The following is a 23466-nucleotide window of genomic DNA, read 5'->3' on the forward strand; positions in this document are numbered from 1 at the left end:
AATCGTGCTAGGCCAGGCGAGCTGTGCCCGAGCGGGATGATTAAATGTTCCAAGGAATGATGGCGCCCGACTGGGTGAGCATTGCTGATCAACCGGGTGAATTTGACTGCAGGAATTAGGAGTGCTCTTGCGCCCAATAGAGCGGTGGTTCGCTTGAACTGGTGGCGGGACTGCAAGTTTATGAGCCCGAAAGGGCGGTAGGTGCCCGGTTGTTTGCCGGGGTTTTCTTGGCTAATGAATTGAGATCGCCCGATCGCATGGTCATGGCCTAATCGACATGACAGCTCAGTCTGGGAGGCTTGCACTTGCGCTCGAGTGGGCGGCCAGTTGCCCGACCGGGCCTGCCTATTTTTTGGGTATGTTTGTGTTATTTGTCTTCTATTTTGGGACACGTATAAATATAAGTATTGTCTTCTTCTTGATTTTATTCATTCATAAATAAGAAACCTAAACAAAAGCCTACCCTTTGAGACCTGAAAAGTTTTTGAGCAGTTCCAACATTCAAATTCAGGTACACGGAGTACGGAGGTCGTTGTGTAAAACTTGGGGGGGGGGGACGTGCATCACTAGGATATTTGTACCAGGCGTAGTTCGCTTCTAAGTCAGTGGGTTCCAAACCACAACACAACCAAAGGAGGACGGATCTTGATCAGTTGTATCGGTATTTCTTGTCTTTGTTCTTGATTTCAACAGGTATTTTTCCAACAGTCACCACCAAACAATTCAAGCTAATCTATTCACCGGACATAGCTTCAAATCAAATTCAAACTTTCGTTTATGTCTTTGATGTGTCTATTTTATATAGTATTTTACCCCCGTCCCTTGGTCGTAATTAGTAGTGTTTTTGGCTCTTTAGAGCCACTTTTATTACTAATTGGTGTTTTCTAGTGTTTTCGTAGATTTGGTTGACTTTTGCAGGGATTTATGCTTTTGGAGTATTTTCCCGAGATATTTTGGAGCAATCACAAACATTGGAGAAGCACGACCAGAGTTTATAGCCCAGGGCCGGTTAGAGCCATCGAACCGGTGATTAAGGGCTCGGTATAGGTGATACCGGGGCATTTGGACCGAATATTCAAGACCCAAATAGGAAACCCAGATTGGCCCGAAGAATTGGAGCCCAATCGAAGTCCAAATAGTGGCCTAAATGAGCCGCCCGGCCAAAGAGGCTGGCGCCCGGAGGCGCGCCCGGCCGGGCGGAAGAAGCTTAGTCTGGCGCCCAGTGAAGCGCCCGGCCGGGCGCGAGATTGGTACTATGATCAAAAAGGCGCGCCCGATCGGGCGGTGCCTCGCCCGATCGGGCGCGTGTTTTATTAGTTGACGCTTAATGTCGTTTTAATTTGTTTTAGTTTAGGACTTTTGTACGGAGTATAAATACTCCTCCGTAATACGATTTTAGGATCTCTTCTTCTTCTCCTCTTTACTTTTTCTTTACTCTCTTAATAATTCTCTTAGAATTCTCTCTCTAAACCTTTGCTCTTAATTCTACTTTTAATTCCAGATTTATTTTGGTAACGATTCCTCTTCTCTTAATCTTAGTTATTTATTCTATTCCTTTAATCATGTCTTATTTTATTGCTTTGATTTGTTTAGTTTTTAATATGTGTGAGTAGTTTTATTTCTAGGGTTTATGGGGATCTAATAAATAATATGAAGGGGTAATTTGTTGTTGTTAATTATCAATGCTAGATTAATTTCCTATTGATTGATTTAATGCTCTGTGACTAGATTAGGCCTATCTTTTATGCATGAGTTTGACAATATTGATTCAAGATTCGAGAGATGAGAATTAATGTTTAGGTCTAGTTTCATTAGGCAGATTAATTTATAAATGGTTAAGTCGAGATTCAAGAGATGAGATTTAATACCGGTAGATTAATTATGTGATTGTAATACGTAGCAAAAGCCCTTTACAATCTGGTTAATTGATGCATTGATGATTGACTATTATTGATTATTGGTATTGCATGATAATTTCTTATTGAATTGTTTTAATGTTTTACAATTGCGGCTTGTAAAAGTATAGCAATATTAAATTGATGAATCGAGCAGATGTTAATTTGATATTAAAGGCTAATTTCAATAAGAACTTAGATCTAGTAAATTGCGAGAGCCTGTTAGATCTATGTTGATTAATAAATTGCGAGAGCCTGTTAATCATGTTATTTCTGCAATGTCAATGATTGATTACTATGTTTTACCCTGGAGTATTATTTATTGGTGAACCTATGCCCTAGATCCTTTTATATATTGTTTTCTCCCTATTCCTTTTCTTTGTAGTTTAGTTTCATACTCAAACATAAATATTGGTTACTTAGATAATTTAGATTATAATAATTAATTAGGAGTAAAAAGACTTGTTTCCCTGTGGAGATCGACCCTACTTCCCTATCTACTTTAGTTAGAGGATTTAGGTATTTACTTTTGATTAGGGGATACGACTTTACCCTGTTTGATCAGAAGATTCTTTCAATTGGCTAGAATCCGTTACTTGAACAAAACTAGATCTTGTGAAATCATATTGAGTATTTGACGATACATTCCGTACCTTGCTAAAAAACCGATCCTTATTTACCAACCACACATTGTCTAGCCAAATCCAATTATCTCTCGATACGTTCCTAAAAAAAAGAGAAAGACAATCAAACAATTCCCAATCATGGTCCTTGCGGATCGGATCATCCATGTAATATACAAAGGGAAACTCCGGATATTTGATATCTTTCTCTTTCAATGAGATCTCAATTCCAGCGACGTTTTCATTAGATATCTTACAACTAGAATCCCTCTTTTTTCCGATCCAATTCCTCCACCACCGCGAACCTCGGTTAGATTCAGGCATGATACACTTTTTAGTTATTGGAAGAAACCAAGTACTCTCTTTCGGATCCAGGAAATAACTCTCAGAAATCTTTTTTCCTTTTGGAAGATAGAGGAGCGAAACAATCAGCTGCTTGTCCCTAAGCAAAGATCTCATCAATGAATCAATAAATATGCTTCACCCCAAAAAGTAAAAATCAAGCACAAACGATTCATGGTAAATCAAATAAACATGCTACAGAGTCAACCAATCAAGTCCATCCAATTACCTTTCTTCCCTAACAATTGTCAAATAGAGCAAACCACAAGAGCATATAGAATTCAAGACTAGTGCTCACGCACTCAACTCTCATTTTTATGGCGAGTAAAAGATGTACTCGATCGCTCTCCATCCAACCCCTTTATGTGAACAATGCCCTCCCAACTCACACTCTCGTGTGTATAAAACAATGAATGCTCAATCCTACTAGTCGACTCGAAATATGCCAAATCATAACTTGCATTGATAAACAAAACTTTCACATTCATACAATTCTATGCACAAAGGTCGGAAGGTCTTTAAAGCTTGTAATGTAAGGCTAAGGTAAAGGGTAGGATAAATTTGGAAATAAGTGAGAGAAAAGCTATGCTTAAAAGAGCCATATCCTAATAAAACCCATGATCAAAATAAATAATGATCATACATCTCCTACATAACCAACTCTAACATCAACCAAATATACTCCAATCATAATAAACAATCCCAACACTTACAATTTCACTCATAAAAATATAATAATGAAGAAATAGAGTGAATAAACAAACTTTATTTTCCAAACTTGAATTTTTTTCATTGAGGCTCAAAATTATTTTTCTTTTGATCAACCTCCAATTGGAACATTTGAACATTTTTTTTTCGAAGTTCACTTATTTTTTTCATATCTTTTTTCTTTGAACTTCTCTTTTTTTTCATAATATCATGCTTTATTTTTTCAAGAAAATATAACTCTCAAACTCATCAAAAATAAACATGAATAACAACAAAACAACTTCTCAAAAGCCCACCCAAGTTGTGCAAATAATAAGCACACTACAAGCTCCCTCACCTCACTCACTAATAGCTCCCCCAAGCCAAGCTTGGGACTAGTAACCAATGAGGCAAAATAGGCTTGTAATGCGGCTAATAAACAACAAAAAGTCAAGGCAACAACATGGGCAGCAAGAAGGGAACAAATGTATCTACAATATCTGGAGGCTACCTAAAAGAACAAATGTCTTTGTCCTTCTCAATGTGCATAATAATGAATCATATAAACATTACTTATAGTTGCAAATCAATACTCAAATTCATTGACATACCAGGAACTATGGAACTATCACACATTCCTTACCAAATCAACTAGTCAAGCACTATATTCACAAGTAGTTGGACAAAATTGACGCAAGTTAAGGTTTCAAGGCAATCAAACATCAAATCATGATCAACTAATCCACAATGCTTATCATCAAATACCAAGAATCAAAACAATTTTCTCAAGTAAGGGGCACAGGGAAGCATAATTTATAATTCATTGGAACGTATTTTTGGATTTTTTTATTTTTCAATTTTTTTTGTATTTTTCATATATAAGAAAGCAATAAAACTAACCTAGAAAGCAAGAAAACTAACCTATCAGCACCACATGTAGTTTATGTACCAAGTGTTTGTCAACCTTAGTACCTTACCATTTTAGAGAAACACAATTCATTGTATTACGGCATGTAATATATTTACAAATTAAAGAGATGCCAAACCAAATTTAATTTTCGGCACCATTTAGTTTGTCTACCAAGGAATATAATGCCAATTATAAATCTTTTTTCCTTTTTTCTTTAAACCATGCATCATCATGTAGCCGCTCTCCCAAGGTCAGGCAACCAACTATCATTTTTTTCCCTCCAAAACCCTTGCGAAGAAAGATTCTTTCTACATTATCTTCGCCTAAAAAAATCTATTAAGGTAATGGTAACTCTCATTTTTTGCCATTCGCAGTTCATCGTTTAACAACCGCGTGCAAACTATTGCATTGCCAAGCCGAAATTTTGCATACTGATATGTCCATTTTATATAGTGTTTTACCCATGTCCCTTGGTCATAATTGGTAGTGTTTTTGGCTCTTTAGAGCCAATTTTATTACTAATTGGTGTTTTCTAGTGTTTTCGTAGTTTTGGTTGACTTTTGTAGGGATTTGCACTTTTGGAGCATTTTCCCGGGATATTATGAAGTGACTACAAGCATTGGAGGAGTATGACCAGTTTTCATAGCCCAGGGCCGGTTCGAGCCATCGAACCGGTGATTAAGGGCTCAGCATTTGAGATTTCGAGGCATTTGGACCGAATACTCAAGACCCGAAGAGGAAATCCGAATTGGGCCGAAGAAACAGAGCCCAATCGAAGTCCAAACTTGCCCAAGTGTCCGGGCCCGACCTAGTAAGCTCCTGCACGGAGGCGCGCCCGACTGGGCGGGGTTAATGAAGAAAAAGAGTCAGCGCCCGAGTTCGCACCCGGCCAGGCGCGAGAGATGCCCATATTGGAAAAAAGGCGGGCCCGATCGGGCGGCCCTTCGCCCGATCGGGCGCGAGGCTTTTAGGAGCTGATTTCGGTGATTTATCTTAGTTTTAATTAGGAGTAATTATTTTTGTATAAATACGATTTAATGTTTATGGTTTAGAACTTCTTATCTTAGACTTTCTCTCTCTACTTAGTCTTAGATTATTTTCTCTCTATATAACTTTGTTCTCTGCTTTGTTCTTAATTCAACTCCTTAATTCTGATTACTTTGGTAACGATTTCTTCTACTTTAATCTCACCTATTTACTTTATTTCTTTCATCATGTCTTGTTTAATTGCTTTGATTAGTTTAGTTTTAATTATGTCTGAGTAGTTTTCTTTCTAGGGTTTATGGACATCCATAACTAATATGAAGGGGTAATTTGTTATTGTTGATTATTGATGTTGCATGATAATTTCTTATTGAATTGTTTTAACGCTTTACAACCAGATTATGAATCGAGCAGATGTGATTTGCTTGTAAAAGTATAGCAATATTGAATTGATGAATTGAGTAGATGTTAATTTGATATTAAAGGCTATTATTAATAGAAACTTAGAACTAGTAAATTGTGAGAGCCTATTAGATCTATGTTGATTAATAAATTGCGAGAGCCTGTTAATCATGTTAATTGTGCGATGTTAATTATTGATTGTTATGTTTTACCCTGGAATATTATTTATTGGTGAACCTATGCCCTAGGCCTTTATTCCTTGATTTTCTCTACCGTTAATCTTAGTAGTTTATTTTCCCTTTCATATTATTAATTTGTTACTTAATAATTTAGATTGCTTTAATTAATTAGGAATAGAAAGACCTATTTCCCTGTGGATTCGACCCTACTTCCCTATCTGCATTAGTTAGAGGATTTAGGAATTTCTTTTGATTAGGTAATACGACTTTAGCCTATCACATACCTTTTCTTTTAGTGAAGAAAACTTCATCTTCACTAATCTAAAGATTCTAAACTAGTGTGTAGTCCAAGTTGCACCACATTGATGTTTTAATTAGATCTTGTGATATAGGGATGTCGATGATGCAAGGCGGATATTGGTCTTTTCATCCCCATCCCCACCTAACATTTTCATCTCCATCCCCATCCCCAACTCCATCTTTGTGGCAGGTCCAAAATTCATCCCCACTCTGGCAGGTACAGACGTACAGTGGCAGTTCCAGTATGGGTTCCCTAAAAAAACGAATAGGTTTTTTTATAAGAAAATAAAAATTGGGTTAAATATTAAATGTTGCAAATATTTTGTTGGACTTTAGATACTATAAGCAAAATTGCATGAATCATTTTTATAATCATCAAAACACCAAGATCAATGCATAACACATAAAAAAACATATAATTGTACCTTTGAAGCATGATTCCACGTGCGATCGAGCAAGAACAATGAGATATAAAGAATCTCAAGCGTGATTCCTCTACTTGGTCCACGGGTACAGATTAAACCTCCATTGATGCTAGTTAGTCGTGATTGAACGCTTCAACCAACCTTCTATGGAGAGGAGAGAAACGAACCAACCAAGAACCACCACCAAGAACACCACACACCACCTTTGGGTGGCCGGTCGTACGGAGGGGTGAGATAGAAAGGAGGGCCGTGAGTGAGAGAGGAAAGAGAGAGCTTCGGGTTTTGGGAATTGGTTGCTTGTTTCCCAATTTACTGACTTGTAAATTGTGACTTAATTCAACCTTAGTCATAGACTTTATTTACAGATCATATCTAGAAAATAAGAGTCCATGTAGATGATAGGATCAAGTCGTATTCACCTAATAAAAAATAAAACCTAAATCCACTAACTATGTAGATAGGGAAGAAGAGTCGAAACACAGGGAAACAAGTCAATTTATTCCTAATTAATTAAAAGCAATCTAAATTATCAAGTAACCAAATTATTATAAAAAGGGTAATTAAACTATTAAAGGTATGAGTAGGAAGGAAATAAAATAAGAAGTAAATTAATGAAAGAAAGACCTAGGGCATAGGTTCACCAATAAACAATATTCCAGGGTAAATCATAATAAGCAATCATCAATGCATCAATTAATTAGATTATAAAGGGCTTTCGCTACGTATTACAACCACGGAGTTAATTTACCGGTATTAAATCTCATCTCTCAAATCTCGACTTAACCATTTATAAATTAGTCCGCCTATTGAAACTAAGCCTAAACATCAATTCTCATCTCTCGAATCTCGAATCAATATTGCTAAACTCATACAATTAAATCTGGCCAAACCTAATTGTATAGCATTAAAACAATCAATAGGAAAATAATTATGCATTGATAATCAACAATCACAAATTACCTCTTCATATTATTTATTAGATCCCCATAATGTAGGGAATTATAGGTACTACGCAGCGGAAAAACATGAATCATATTCATACAGTACCTAATCCCAAGATCTAATGCATAACACATAAAGAACATATAATCGTACCTTTGAAGCGTGATTCCACGTGCGATCGAGCAGGAACAATGGGAGATAAAGAACCTCAAGCGTGATTCCTCTACTTGGTCCACGGGCACAGATTAAGACCTCCACTAATGCTAGTTAGTTGCAATTGAACCCTTCAATTGACCTTCTACGGAGAAGAACGAGCAACGAACCACCATGAACCACCACGAACCACCACACGCGCCACCAAGGTGGCTGGCCGTACAGACGAGGGGAGGAGAGAGAAAGCCGTGAGTTAGAGAGAGGAATTAAGGTCTTTGGGATTGGTTGCCTTGATGTCAAAATACACTGTGTGTGAATTATGACTGCTTCTTACATGCAACCCTAGGCATGGATCTTATTTATAGATCTCATCTCTAAATAAGAGCCCATGTCAAAAGCCCAAAACTTAATTCCAATCTAACTATGCTAGCCCAATCCATTTCATGATTAGTTAATTGCTCATGAGGCCTATTAATGGGCCTCTAACTTGCTTAACCCAATACCCTTGTGTGTGACCTCATAGGATCCATTCTAGCGGGCTTTGGACTATTTGACTAATCCAAAGATCATCTCTCATAATCTAGCAACAGATGATGATGCCTCAAGAAAACGAACTTATTATCTCCATAATAGTGATCCTTGATATATCTAGTAATTGCACTTATCGAAGACACAACTCCTTCAATCTCCCACTTGTCTGAGACAAGTGCGCAATATTCAAATTTCTTAAGTCAATGTATGTCGATTTGATAATATGATTGCATCTCATATCGTGATCATATTAGTCTACAAATCTTTTCTTGAAAACTGAGTGAGAATTACAAAACAAATGGTTACTATGTAATCCATTTGTGCACGACTATGCATTTTCTGAATTCTCCCTCTTCAAGGGGGCAAGACACATTCCTAATTAAATAGGTAGACTCTATCCAATCTTGTGGCAACCAAAGCTCCCACTCAACTTCTGAAGTAACCGGAAAACACCCTTTATAATCTCCAGTTACGGGGCAGACGTTTGAGTGTACCACAGCCATAACATCCATTGAATGAAATCAATGTTCCACTCATGTCAAAGGAATCCACTAATATATCCGGAAGCTCTATACTTGAACTTCAAAGTAGGTCTATAGTTCGATCATACATCATTCATGCATATCCATGTGATTGACCGAGCTTCACTACGCTCCTATAGCCCATGAAACTGCGCTATCCAATCAATTTTACATGCTAGTCCATGAATTGAAATCATTTATGTCCAGTTTAATGATTCCGAACTAGGAACTTAAATAATATATGAATTTAGTTCACCTGTGGGGTTTCATTCACCAAGTCATCAACCTTATGAGCCCATCAATTCATAATTATTTTGGAAATTTTATTTAATCTTGAAACCACGATTAAATAAGATTGAAACTTTGTTTCAATTGATAAACATAATTCTGCAAATGAATGTATTACATATGTAACTTGTTTTTCTCCAAAAACAAATACAACTTCTAATTACATCATTTGCCTCAATCCAATTTCATTAGCATGTTTCTTATGCTTTGGAAATGGAAGGGGTTTAGTAAGTAGAGTTCATGAGACATTCTCATAAACATGAATTTTGCAATTTCTAAATCTTATAATCATTTTCATCTCCATACACTAAGAATTTTCCTTCGTCCTTTCACAAGGAACTTAGAAATTTCTAATTTGTATTCCAACGTTACATTGGATTTCGACTGAAATCTATCATCACTTGTTCTTAAAACACGTGATCAAATAGACGAGTATAGTCCATGACATGCATGATGCATCCTTTGCATATTGCATGAGGATCATCACTCAAAACCTTAATTTCATCAACCTTTCTCAAAGCATTGAATCATTAAGCAACGTGTCATGTTACATGGGATTGAAACTCCTTTCAATATAATTTTGAACCTTATAAGAATCTTATTAATATAAGCTTCTTAACCAAACTCAAACATCCTTCGAGACCTATCACTATAGATCTTGAATCCCAAATGTACTCATCATTCTCTTCAAGGTTTTTCATACAAAATGCATCAGCCATTACTTGACCCTTCAAGCAATGAATAATTTATCTTTATACAAGACCAAGAAGACTTCATGGCTCCCACTAAACATCTTGTACACACAAGACCTTTTCTTCATTTTACGAGAACATTAAACGATTTGATTAACTCAAAAATTAAGAACATTAATCAACTCCATGATGCTAACTTCAATCCATTAAAGGATCTTTTATGCATCTTTAGGATTATTGGATTTTCAAACTTTTGATTGTATCATATACAAATCTTATTTCATGAACAATTTCAAGAAGGCGTTTTTGAAATCCATCTACCAAATCTTATAAGGTAGAAATCACTAAAATATCTTTAATAGATCTTTGCAACGTGACTAATGTAAAGGTTTCATCATAATCATAGTTATACTATGAATTTGTTGAATCCTTTAGCAAGTCTTTGCTTTAGTTAGAAAACATTTTTATTTCTTGTCTGTTTTGCTTATAATGGGTCTCACCCAATTAGGCAAATTATTCAAGTGTCATACACTTGCTTACAGACTTAGAATCTATTTCAGATTTCCTGTTTTTTTTTTAAACCACTTGGAGTTATAACTTGTCAAATCATCTTTGTTACTTGCATAATCATCATGTTCCAAAATAAATATTTTAGAACTCTTATTCAATATGAAATCATATTTCTTTGGCTAAGTTTTACATATGCTAGTCATCATTGTGGGTTTTTATGCAACAATTGAAACTTATACAACAACTTTGTTTAGTTTCAATGAGAAACGACAATTGAGGATGTGCACTTGGAATGTACTACCTTCGACACATGGTTATTATACCCATTACACTTAATGAGACCATGCGTTGTCACTTGTAACATGAGGTGAATCATGCTCATCCTTCAAGATTTCTTCAAGATTTTCAAATCATTTTTCTTGAACTCTTTCGAGGGCTCTCGAACTTTTCAAGATTCTTATACTCCCACTTGCCTTTTTGAGGAGGCACTTTTTAGCATAAGGTGAACCAACCATGGTTTGAACCACTTGTTTGTTGCTTTTCTCGAACTCTGTCAAGATTTACACTACTCCCACTTGACCTTTTGGAACAATTTCCATAAGGGCACCTACTTGAGCAACAAACATTTTGTGCTATGTATGATTTGTGTAGTAGTACCCTGTGCTCTGTATAGGAATTGGTCGTGCATTAAACAATTTAATACAACTTTTATTCCTTGCTTTGTAGAAAGACTTAATAAGAACTTTTCTTATCCATATCACATATGAAGCCTTTGCTACATTTTGATTTGACCTATGTAGGTTTGTTTAGTTTTGTAGCTTATCTTAAAAGTATATCCCCTGCTTAATGGTTGGAAGATAGGTAATTTTATCCATTATCAAAATATATCTTATATAGATTGATAGCTCCCTTCATAAACACTTCACAAGGTTTTCTTTCGGAGTTTGTCGTAAAACGATTTCACAACTCTTGGATGTTCATCAAGGTCTTGGCTTAAATTTTCATTATTACGATCATATCGCAATATTTTGAATGTGTTTCCAAGTACATGTCTTGACTTAAATTTTCACAATTACAATCATATTGTACTGTAAACATTTATCTTATCAAGTTGATACTGAACTCCATATTGAACCTTTTGAACATTTTCAAAATTTTCACTCTTATGCTTCAACTAAGCACATGTGATCATATCACAAATGAAGTTTCATTGTCCGTCTCTAGCCTTTGAACCTTTGGTTTTCTTACATGTATTCGACCTTGAGTTCTCATCATCATTTCTCTAAATGGTGACTTTGTCAATACTTTCAAATTAGAATGATATTTACATATATCAATGGATTCATAATCCAATGATATTGAAAGTCCATCCCTTTGGATCTTTCGCATGCAATGTTCATTTTTCATTCGAATTAATTGACATTTTAGAGACAATTTATATATATAGAAATTGTTTAATTATTTCTATCATATATAACTTTGAACCTATTTAGCAATCTCAAAACACATTAGGACTCAATGAAGCATAGAATAACATTTATTCCACGTTTTTGAATCTTCGATGCTTAGTCATTACTAACATTGAATGGTGTTTTTATAATGGCAAGAGTGAATAATTAACATTTATTTAATGCTAGCCAATAACAAGGTAAGGTGAAATATAGGCTCTACTTGTAAAGTTGCAACTTTTGCTTCCAGACTCGTAGACTCTACTTGTGAAGTAGCAACATTTGCTTCTAAACTTGTAGATTTATTTCTCCTTTAGCCATACTTCTTCATTTAGTTCAACCTCATTCTCAATGAGAGAACTAAACAAGACATCATATGTTCAAGAAGTATCAATGTGCTAAATCAATTTCTATAATATACTTCTTAAATTGGAACATTTCCATTCTTTTACCTTCCAACTATATGAGGTAGTTTCTAATCAATTGGAATTGGTCCATTTAATTTGAAACATTTGTTATTCATAACAACTTTTAGCATGTAAGTAGTTCTAGGTTTGAGAAGTAGCAACTTGTTTGCATTTCTTGGCCTATAACTTCTTAATGCAATCCTCATATATTCCTAAACCTTTCTCATTTGACCCACTTAGAACACTTCTCTTAGGTTCAAAATGATGTTTTGCTTAACTACTTTAAGCACTTTTCATGATTTTGCTAAGTCTATTCAATCATTATTTATAATAGAGTTTAATCAACTATTTAACTCTTCTATAAAGTGGATGAAGAATAGCGTCATTTGATCAACTTTTGATCATAGAGATTTCCAATCACTTTCTTATATTCAATCATATTGAAGATAAGAGATGTTATTGGACTTTTATACTTGTCTTTTAGAGGGTTTGTACCTCCCATCTCATTATATCCCTTGAAACATTTTCAAAATGAAGATGTGTTGACATTTTACTCAAACATTTTGAATAAAACCAACCTTAGACATGTGACATGGATTTCTAAAACTTGCCTTTTAGAACCATCTTAGCAAAATTGGAATATAGGTTTATGGATTATCTTTTAACCTTTTGAGAACGTTTCTCAACTTTATTTTCAATCGAGGAGATTATATATAATAATAAAATTAGAACGACATGTTACTTGTAAGTAAACGCAAAATTCAATTATGTTTAATAAAATTTAAAGTGCCATAAGCGAATTAAATTGGCAACTTTAAAGCATTTATTCAATTTTAATTGATCCCTATTGAATAAAATGATTCCAAGATCTTTTATTTGTGCAATAATTGACCGGACTGAGGCCCTACCATCAAGTATTGCATTTTCAAGGTGAGTAAACTCTTTACTGATTACAACTCTTTGTAACTCTTGGTTGAATAATTAACCATCACATGTTTAATTATTACCCTTAGCTTCAAGGTTCTAAACTCTTTAGGTAACCTTGTTGAGTATAACCAATTAAAATTGTAGAACGTAATTTACCCCCACTCCCCTAAGATATAATATGACACCCAGCTGAGGCATGACCTATCATAAATATCGAAGGTTTCATCGGGTTTTTAATTGGAAAAGCAACCTCAATATTACTAGGACCTAGATTTATTATGTTGTGATTAAATAGTAAACTCTAGCGCATCATCACAAAACATCAATAAAATCTAACATGCATAATAAACTGAATGCATAAACAAGGCATAGCATGGCCCCTAATCCTAAGAAACTAATAAAGCAAAAAACTCCCAGTTGAACCTTCATGGATCTCATCCACCTTGCTCCTTTGGGCCTTCACTTCATGGGCTTCTTGGATTAACTGCAACCTGTAATTTTACTCTATTCTATCTACTACTTAAATAAAATGAAATAAAATTACAAAAATACTTTATCGGTACGTAGACCGTAATAAGATTACAAAAATACATCACGATGTGCAGATCGTATTTAGTAATCTACTGGGCCATACTAGTCATTATATAGCAATAAATAACATCATATATCATAAAATTGCCACATAATAAATCACTCATCATGCTTTCCTAAACTACAACATCGAATGTTCACAATTAAGGAAACATGGCACCAAAATATCTCATATTTTTAATTAATGTAATTAGATAATATCATATATTATTCATGAGAAAGAATCAAATCTTATTTTAATCTTAAAAGATAAATCATATTTATCCTCAAAGATTATCCTAACAAAGTTAGGAAATTCTATCCTAATTACTAGCCAATCACAAAATTTTAAATCAATTATTATCCAAAATTAATTATGGGATAATCACATTATTTAAATCAATTATTATCCTTTTGGAATATGCTCAGAATATCCTAACAAATCTTATCCAAAATTAACCACTTTAATTATGGATAATTACCAATTTAACAACTTTAAATATGGATAATATTAAATATACCAACTTTTGAAAGATTTGACTTTGTCCTAAAATAAAATATTTTTTCCAAATAAAACCAATTTTATCTTTTAAAATTAAAAGATCATATTTTCAAAATATTTTATCTTATCCAAAATAAAACTGATTTTATCCCAAAATAGTTCATAATTATCTTGAAATAATTTTTCAAAACAGTTTTTTTTTTTAAAAGCCGCGTCAGCCACCGTGGTCGTACACCTTGCGGTGTACGCTGCCCCTGCAGCGACGCAAGGACAGCAGCAGCAGCACACACAACGGGGTGATGCACTGCTACGCTGCCCCTTGACCGACCCGAGCCCAGCCCACCCTCCCTCCTGGACCACCACCGGTGCGGCAGTCACCGTGGCTGCGCCACCCAGCCGCGGCTGCCGCACCTCAATCCCCCTTTAATTATTTTTTGGTGATTTAATTTAAAATAAAACATTTTTATTAAAATTAAAATTAATGTGGTCCATCTAATTTTAAAATTAAATCATATTCAATTTCAAAATTAGGGTTCTTCATGAATTTAATCCCAATTTAATTCTAACTTTTAAAATTAAATTGATCATCATACATAAAACATTTTTATGCATAAATCAATCCGATTAAAATTATGAATCATAAAGTAAACCGAATTAAATCAAAATCAAGCACAAAAATCATATTTTAGGGCTAGGATTTTCGAAAAATTCGAAATTTAGGGTTAGGGGGTTCGAAATTTTTGAACATATTAGGGCTAAAACCGGTCATCTTCATGGCTATTTGAGCATAATTAAATCACATTTAATCGATTCTAAAAGTTTAATCACATTAAAATAATAATTGAACCATAATTAAATTAATCTCCCTCTTAATTGAATTAAAATTGTGAACTATCAAAGAATTATAGTCAATATGCGTAAATGCAACAGGCTAACTGATACCACTGTAGGGAATTATAGGTACTACGCAGCGGAAAAACATGAATCATATTCATACAGTACCTAATCCCAAGATCTAATGCATAACACATAAAGAACATATAATCGTACCTTTGAAGCGTGATTCCACGTGCGATCGAGCAGGAACAATGGGAGATAAAGAACCTCAAGCGTGATTCCTCTACTTGGTCCACGGGCACATATTAAGACCTCCACTAATGCTAGTTAGTTGCAATTGAACCCTTCAATTGACCTTCTACGGAGAAGAACGAGCAACGAACCACCATGAACCACCACGAACCACCACACGCGCCACCAAGGTGGCCGGCCGTACAGACGAGGGGAGGAGAGAGAAAGTCGTGAGTTAGAGAGAGGAATTAAGGTCTTTGGGATTGGTTGCCTTGATGTCAAAATACACTGTGTGTGAATTATGACTGCTTCTTACATGCAACCCTAGGCATGGATCTTATTTATAGATCTCATCTCTAAATAAGAGCCCATGTCAAAAGCCCAAAACTTAATTCCAATCTAACTATGCTAGCCCAATCCATTTCATGATTAGTTAATTGCTCATGAGGCCCATTAATGGGCCTCTAACTTGCTTAACCCAATACCCTTGTGTGTGACCTCATAGGATCCATTCTAGCGGGCTTTGGACTATTTGATTAGTCCAAAGATCATCTCTCATAGTCTAGCAACAGATGATGACGCCCCAAGAGAACGAACTTATTATCTCCATAATAGTGATCCTTGATATATCTAGTAATTGCACTTATCGAAGACACAACTCCTTCACATAAACCCTAGAAATAAAACTACTCACGCATAATTAAATCTAAATTAATCAAAGCAATAGAATAAAACATGATGAAAGAATTAAAGAAAATAACTAAAATTAAAAGAGAAGAAATTGTTACCAAAAGTAATCTGAATTAAGGAATGAAATTAAGAACATAGTTGAGAGAGTTTTAGAGAGAGAAAATATTCTAAGTAGAGAGAGAAAATCTAAAAGAGAAGGTAAATCAAAATTACGTACAAAAATCGTACTTAAACATCCTTAAAACAAATCCTAATTGAAAACTAAGATCTCGGCAATCAGGTGCCTCCAAAAACACGCGCCCGATCGGGCCCGCCTTTTTCTTTAAATTTCTCATGGGCAGCCGCGCCCGATCGAGCTAACGCTCACTCGATCGGGCGCGCCTTTGTTGATGCCCTCTTCTGCGCGCCCGCCTGATCGGGCACAAGCTTGCCCGATCGGGCCCGGTCTCTTCCTCGAGGCTTGGACTTCGATTGGGCTTGATTCTTCGACCCAATCCGGATTTCCTCTTCGGGTCTTGATTACTCGGTCCAAATGCCCCGATATCACACACCGAGCCCTTAATAACCGGCTCTAACCGGTCCTGGGCTTCAAAGATGGTCATGTCCTCTTAATGTTCGTAGTTGCTCCATGAAAAACCCGGAAAACGCTCCAAATGTGCAATTTCCTATAAAACTCAAACAAAACTACAAAAACACTAGAAAACACCAAATAGTAATAAAAATGGCTCTAAAGACCCAAAAACACTACTAATTATGACCAAGGGATGGGGATAAAACACTATATAAATTAGACACATCAGTAGAGCCCAAATTCCTAACTCTAATCTCACTACTCTAGCCCAACACCATTCATGGTATGTCATAATAAGTTCCAGTAATGGGTCTCTAACTTGTTTAACTCAATACCCTTGTTGTGTGACCACATAGGATCCATTCTATTGGACTTTGCACTATTTCACTAGCCCAAATATCATTTGTCATATCTAGTAACAGACAATGACGACCCAAAAGAATGAACTTATTATGTCCATAATAATGATCCTTGATATATCTAGTAATTGCACTTATCGAAGACATAATTCCTTCATATTTAACCTATACTACGCGCGTCCTACCGGTGAAAGTGTAGCTTTTTAGGACAAAGGTCAAGGGTTCGAATCCCAACCCCTTTTTTCCCTTCGTTTTAATATATTAGTATAGATTGATTTGACTGTAAACAGAGGCGAACCTTTGTTAGGGCTCAATGGGGTTTGGCCCCTGAAAGATTTGCGCATATTCTTAGGTTCACACTCATGCACCTAGAAATAGGTGTAACAACAGCACAATATGAACACTAGCTTTTCAGAAAAGTGAACATAAGCATAAAAATATGAACATTAACTTTTCAGAAAGTGAACATAGGCATAAAAATGTGTGATTTTCAATTTCTTATGTGGTGACATTGTGATTAACTTCGATTGATTAGGTTATACTACCTTCGTTAGCACTTAGTTGCAACTTTGGGGTATTATTTGAGAGACATAAAATATTCCAAAGTTGCAACTAAATGTTAACGGAGGTAGTATATGATTTTCTTAATTCTAATAAATTGAATTTTATCTGATTTTCTACATTTTTTTTATCAATGAACATAATCATGCAAAATATAAACATATGCATAGGTTTCCTTAAATGTGAACATTAGCTTTTCAGAAAGTGAAGATAGGCATAAAACATATGAACTTATGCATTTCAGAAAGTAAACATAACATTTCAAAATATGAACGTAAACATTGGTTTTCTTAAAGTGAATATAAGCATTTAAAAGGTGAACATATACGTAAAAAAAAAAAGAAAAAAAAATATGAACATAAACATTTAAGAAAGACAACATATGCATAAACAGATTTACTTAATATTTCATGAACAACACATATTTACATTATGAATATTTGAAATTATATATGAACATATAAAATAATCTTATGAATATAATGCATTTAATTATGAACATAAAAATTTGAAGAAATAAAAATAATATGATTATGAAACATATACATTATAAGTACTAAATGTTCATTTTTTTGTCGTGTTCATTTTTTTTCATGTTCATATTTTTTAACTAAATGTTTATTTTGTAGAGCGTAGTGTTGATTTTGACGAATCGCGAATATGTTGTCTAGGTTATTAATTTGGGCCGCGCGTTTTAAGCCTTCCCTGTTGCACCTAAGACCAATTGAAAGATTTGGGGAAAAAATATACAGTAGTAGGTAAAAGGCCCAATAAAATGAATTGTTTTTTATTTATTTATTTTTTATTTATTTATTTATTTATTTTTAATTTCCTTAGGAAGGGGAAATAACGTAGTAGTAATAAAAGTATTAATTTGCTAATCTACTATTGTAGTCTACTACTCTAGGTCTATAGCTACCCAATTCTCAGGCCATTAAAGAACTCTCAACCCTTAAAAGTTCTTTCTACACTTATTCTTTCCTTTTAAACCATTAATTAATAAAATATTTGCACCTTGAACCTGTTTTTTTTACATTAAATAATTAATGTTATTAATTATTATTATGTCCTATACTTCGTATTGTTTCAAAAAAAAAAAAAAAAAAAAAAAAAACAGTTTTCAATTTTTATTTTTTCAATTTAATTTATTTGTTATTTTGATTAGTTTGAGCACTCAAAACCAATTTTAGAATACAAGACGTTATGAGGTTGATAAATTGCTCACTTGAAAGTTAGAGTACGTTTTTTACGATTGGTATCTCAATCTTTATTTATTTATTTACTAATATCCATCAATTGACAACTTGGCCCCCGAAAGAAAATGTTTCAAGATCCGCCACTAGCTGTAAACTTACATACCTTGAGTTGTTTTGACACGTTTACAATAATTTAGTACTTTGTATAAATTTGACACGTAGACAATCTGCTTATTACAACTTAGTCCATTTTTAGCATTAGTGTAAGTCTAATCATATCCAAACGACCTAATCTCCATTAGATAATAAAGCCACAAATATATTACAAATTTTTGTATGTGGCTGGCCACATGGTGCGGCAAGGGTTACTTATAGAGTGTTACTGGTTTTGTCAGGGGTTACTTGTAGGTGTTACTTGTATTCTGGGGTTACTTGTATGGGTGTTACTGGTTTTGGTCGGGGTTACTTGGGTGTTACTGGTTTTGTCAGGGGTTACTTGTAGGTGTTACTTGTATTCTGGGGTTACTTGTATGGGTTACTGGTTTTGGTCGGGGTTACTTGTAGGGTGTTACTGGTTTTATCAGGGGTTACTTATAGGAATTATTTGTATGGGTGTTACTAATTTTGATCAGGGGTTACTTGTAGGGTATTACTGGTTTGGTATGGGATTTTGGTTTGGAGTTACTTGTAGGAGTTACTCAGAATACAAGTAACCCAACGATACAATTAACCCATATAAGTAACCTCATAATACAAGTAATACCCTACAAGTAACCTATACAAGTAACCCCATAATACAAGTAACCACAAAATACAAGTAACCCTAAAATCCAAGTAATTCGTGCCGCACCATGGGACTTGCCACACTGAAAAACCTCTGCAAATATATACATTTAAGTGATAACAAACTGGATTTAATTTGTTCTTTTTAGTGTATTAGTCTATCTTTTTTTTGTGCCAATTAAAAAGTCGTATCTTTTATTGATGCAGTGTATTAGTCTATCTCATTGTCGGCCAAACATACATTGATAGTTTTGCTTTTTTTTTTTTGGGATACATTGAGTTATTACAATATAATTAAATCTTGTATTTTTTTTTTTTTATTTTAGAGAAAAGTTGCTTTACTAATCTATCATTGTCAGCCAAAGAAATGAGTTGTAATATGATAATGTATATTTAAAACGGTGTTATACAATATTAAAATTTAACTCGTGTTATAATATTATAACTAAATTACTTACCGTTTATATCATTACTCATATTGATTTCAACATAAACAAAAGCTTAAAAAATTTAACTAAAAGCTTAAAAAATATAATTAAAGTACCTAAAACCCTACATGGCACTTTCTCATAAAAAAAAATTCCTGTCAAAATTAATGATGACATCATTATTTTTTTTTAAAACCTAAACAAAAGCTTAAAAATGGTAAATTAATTATACAAATTTTCTAACAAATTTTATATTTAAATTGACTAATTACACAATTTCCATTAGGAGAAATTAAAGGAAGGTCATATTATTATTTTTTTTACACACATTATCTTTTCTACTTACTCCGTATATTTTATACAGATTATATGGATTGGGGTTTCCACTCTTTGTTAATTTATCTATTTATTAGATTTGCTTAAATTATTTATACTATGTACATATAGTTGACACTTTAAAAAGCCAAAAAAATTACTGTTAAAATCGTGCATCGTACGATCCTAATCTAGTAAGTTAATAAAAGACCGCCTCATCAATAATTATATTTGTGATTGTCTCTCCATAAAATTATATATATATATAAAGTAAATATTTTAAAAACACATGCTAATGCAACTAGATTTCTTATAATGTGAACATTTTTTTTTTTGAATAGCAAAAATATTTCATTAATTAAAAGTCATACGACATCTACAATAGAGATTCAACGTTAAAAAATACATAAGATATTGAATCAAATAGAATTTTCCTTCATAAATACTACGATCGTCGAGTAGATCTTGCACTGCGGAGCATCTCCCGCTTATATCGCTGAAAATTACAGCCTTGTTGGAGAGACAATCTAACGATCCTTTGTAGCCGTGAGGATGATTTTCTTCTGATTCATCTATTCGTATTCGAAAACTTGATAACTTTTTCACCAACGAAATAATTTCACGACAATCCATTAGATATGCTACCATGGATTCAAAACTAAGAAATTTCTCCCTCGAAAAGAGGAGATAAACCTTGTCTTTCGAAGGAGGTCGAAAAACCCTTGTCTTTCGAAGGAGATCGGAAACCCTTTCTTTCGAGGAAAAAAGTTCCTCCTAAAAGGAGGAAGTATTATTATAAACCTAAAAAAAACAATAAAGAAACAAGGATTGGGGCTTTCCACCGATTAAAATCGATGGAAGCCCCTTCAAAATTCAACAATGGAGGCTAGGGTTTTGGAGAGAGAAAGGAGGGAAAAGAATTTATTTATGTATAATGTGAACATATTGAATAACTAATTTGAGACAAAGGGAATACTGGTTTAGAAAATTCTTTTTTTTTTTTTTTTTTTTTTTTTTTTTTTTTTTTTTACATATTAAAGTAGTGATAGGATATATATATATATATATATATATATATATATATATATATATATATATATATATATATATATATATACTAGTTTTATCCCCGTGCAAATGCACGGATTTAATAATAAGACTTGAAAATAAAAATAAATTAATTAATTAATAAAATTCAATTAAAATGGAGTTAGTTTAAATGAAATGGCTTATATGTAACATTTTTTATTTTTGAATTTGAATTCATATCATGTCTATCCTTAAAATTCTCATGTTAGATACATTATTTAAAATATTTTATAAATTATTGTAAGTTTTTTTTCATTAAATTTTTTTTATCATGTTATTTTTTAAGGGAAAAAAAGAAATTTTAAAAAAAAAGCTAAAAAATATTTGGGCGGGAAAATTTTTGTTGTGATTGTGACATGTGTACTTAAGGGATAACTCTGGTGATTACTTTAGTATATAGTATAGATAGATATATATATATTACTGGTGTTTTCTATTCAACTAATTTGAAATTATTTTATTTTATTAGGATTTATTTTAACTTAATAAAATGTATTTTATTTGTAATTTAAACTTAACCCTTATCACCCTTTTCAAAAATATATTTTTCCTAAATTTATCTTATAATTCGTATGAACTTAACAAATTTAAAATACTTGAAAACCCTTTATTTATATATATATATATATATATATATATATATATATATATATATATATATATATATATATATATATATATATATATATATATATATATATATATATATATATATATATATATATATATATATATTCTTGACTTATCTTATAGTTCGAATGTGAATATAATCAGACCTTACTTTTTTAAAAGACAAACGGCAGGAGAGGGTTGTTAGACCCGTACTCCTAAGGATCCCAAAAGACATAGGACAAGGCCAAGAAATCAAGTATGAAAAGGGAATCAATAAGCAAGGCAACAAGGGAAGCATACCAAAAATACCTAATGTCGTAAGGAAAGAAGAATAATCAAACGAAGATCTTCCTCATTTGAATATATTCTGTAAATACTTGTAAACCCTAGAGAACACTAAGTATAAATAGTTAGCAATACATGTACAACCTTATTTAGGTGTGTTCGCAGTGCGGTTTGGATGCTAAACCTTACCAAGCCGCAAAAATGCAATTTGTAAATTTTTTAAACTGCACTTCTAATCAAACCGCACTGCAAAATTATAATTATTAATTATTTTAAAAAGTTGTACATGTATTGCTAACTATTAAAAGAAAACTATTGTTAGCAATACGAAAGTTGTACATGTATTGCTAACAAGGGAATCAATAAACAGGGGTATTTTTAAAAGAAATATTACTTCATCAAAAATAATAATAATAATAATACTTCCGTTACAGGTTATGTGCAACAATTAGACATTTTTCTTCTCTTTTTTTTTTTTTTTTTTTTTTTTGACCCATTCTTCTCTTCTTTATGTCAAATTGTTGCATATAACCTGTAACGGAGGTAGTGATAATAAAGTGAGTTTTGAGGATAATATGAAAGTTGCTTATACAAAGTTCATTTCTTATACTAGAAAGAAAAAGTTGCTTTACTAGACTTTATGTATCATTGTAGCCCAAGTATGAGTTGTAACAAAAAAAAGTTTGTACGTATAATGGAATTCTTCTCTAATAGAATCAGAAAAGTTGCTTTACTAATCTCTCTCCCTCTCCAAGGTGACTGGAGTTTCCACTTATAACCAACTAGCTTTGGACATTTCCTACCAAATATGGAATTATAATTTTTATAATTGCACCAAAGTCTTTACAATTTAAAATTGATTTTAGCATAAAATAATGTTAATCATAAAACATTGGTTCCTAAAACATTATCAGTAGCTTTTAAGTTTCTCAAGAGAAAATATAAATAACTTGATAATCATACCGATAACTAGTTTGTAATTACATAATTCCCCACCCATGCTTGATTTTTAAAATTAATGGTAATTGAAATTTTAATATAGAAGTGTGTAGAAAAATGTGCATAACAATAAATAATTAGATAATAAAGTTTTTAGACAAATTAATAATTCTGTAAATATCTCTTTTTTAAAAAAATAGAATAAAGTAGAGTTCAGGAGGGAAAATTCCCTCTAAAATAAAAATTAAAAAAAAAAAACTCTCATTATTATAGGTATATTATATAGATAGATAGATTACCCACATAATTAACATCGTTGAAGACTATTAAGC

This window comes from Chenopodium album, chromosome 9, assembly GCF_948465745.1.
Source record: "Chenopodium album chromosome 9, dcCheAlbu1.1, whole genome shotgun sequence".
In the NCBI taxonomy this organism is placed as follows: Eukaryota; Viridiplantae; Streptophyta; class Magnoliopsida; order Caryophyllales; family Amaranthaceae; genus Chenopodium; species Chenopodium album.